We start from the raw sequence: 1,763 nt of genomic DNA on the forward strand, positions 1-1,763 counted from the left end.
CCCCCCTCGTCTCAATCAATCAATGAACCAAACAATCAATCAATCAATATGGCCATATATATCTATATATTTTGATGCAAATGAAATATATTTGTACGTTTAAATCAGAAGATCAGGAGATATGATGAATATGTGTAATACTCTCTGTACAGTACCATATCATTCCTGAATCATTCCTGACTTCGAGCAATTAAACGAAAACCGAGTCTCAGGTAATTAACATCGTTATGGTGATTCCTACGACCCATGTGGAGTATAAACTGGTCTGGGGTGGGTGTGGAGTATAAACTGGTCTGGGGTGGGTGTGGAGTATAAACTGGTCTGGGGTGTATGTGGAGTATCAACTGGTCTGGGGTGGATGTGGAGTATAAACTGGTCTGGGGTGGGTGTGGAGTATAAACTGGTCTGGGGTGGGTGTTGCGGTTTTTGTGCTGTAGCGTTCAAGTGATGTGGCACTATAAATGATGCAGTTGGATCCACGGTCCCAGTACAAACAGAACAAATTACATCTCCAGCACACACGCAGGCATACACACATTGGGAGATATTAGCCAGGTGGCATAGGACTAGTAGTTAGCGCCTGATACATGCTAATTTTATTAATTGTATATATATGTTCTGTAAAGCGCTTTAGAGTGGCTTGTGTTAGCTAGATAGGGCGCTATATCCAATGTTGTATATATATATATATTGCGGTAGTGAAGGTGGTGGCATTGTGGTGATGATTTAATTGATGATGATGATGATGATGATGATGATGATGATGATGATGATGATTGTGGGCGTGGTGGTGGTGATGATACACATACCTACTTGAATTGAAAAAAATCGTTTCATATCTTAATTTCGACCAATTAGAGGCAACGATGGCCATCTTGGATGCACAACCTTTTTTATGGGTCTTCGTGTAAATTTTTCGAGTTTCGAAATCCGGTTTTATCGATACTTTGGTATTATTTCTCCCTCTCTCTTCCTCTTTTATTTCCTTTTAATCGTGTATTAATATCCATTGTGAAAGTGTGATGGAATGTATCATTTGTATAGGTAATTAAATAAATTTTACACTCATCCATTGCTAACAAACTGTAAAACTCATCGTATTAATAAAAACATGATTTAAGAAGGTCAGGAAACGTGGAATATAAATACAATGCATACTCCCATAAATGTATCAAATACCATTTATGTTAAGTCGTTAACTTCACATTTCAGGTAGTTCATCGCCAAGATTCACACCGTTTTCTGTCAATTCAAATCGTATGTAGCTAATAATAAACTCAATCACCCCTGAAATTTCATAATGGACTATTCCAACCTTTGAATGGGAAGAGTTCAAACTTGTCTTCAAGTAAATAACATAGAAAAATAAACATTATTTCCAAATAATGGTTGGTGATATGAATATATGTATGTTTAATGTGAAGACACCAATTTTTGCTTCAGATATGACAAATTTCGATTTGATAAATGTTATAAATGCACTGATTAGAATAAGTAAGCCAGATTTTTCAATCCTACACTACTGATTTAGCGCACAGAATCAGCTGTTACTAAACCATGCCTGGTATATCCATAAGTCAATAGTAAAATATCGTCGAACAAACGCGAAAGGTGCTACTTACGTGCTCATTTGAATATAATAGATGCGTTCTAACCGATCACCCCACCCAGTGGTCACACCCACCTAGTGGTCACACCCACACGGTGGTCACCCCCACCCAGTGGTCACACCCACCCAGTGGTCACACCCACCCAGTGGTCAC

Source organism: Mizuhopecten yessoensis, unplaced genomic scaffold (assembly GCF_002113885.1).
Source record: "Mizuhopecten yessoensis strain PY_sf001 unplaced genomic scaffold, ASM211388v2 scaffold10651, whole genome shotgun sequence".
Lineage (NCBI taxonomy): Eukaryota > Metazoa > Mollusca > Bivalvia > Pectinida > Pectinidae > Mizuhopecten > Mizuhopecten yessoensis.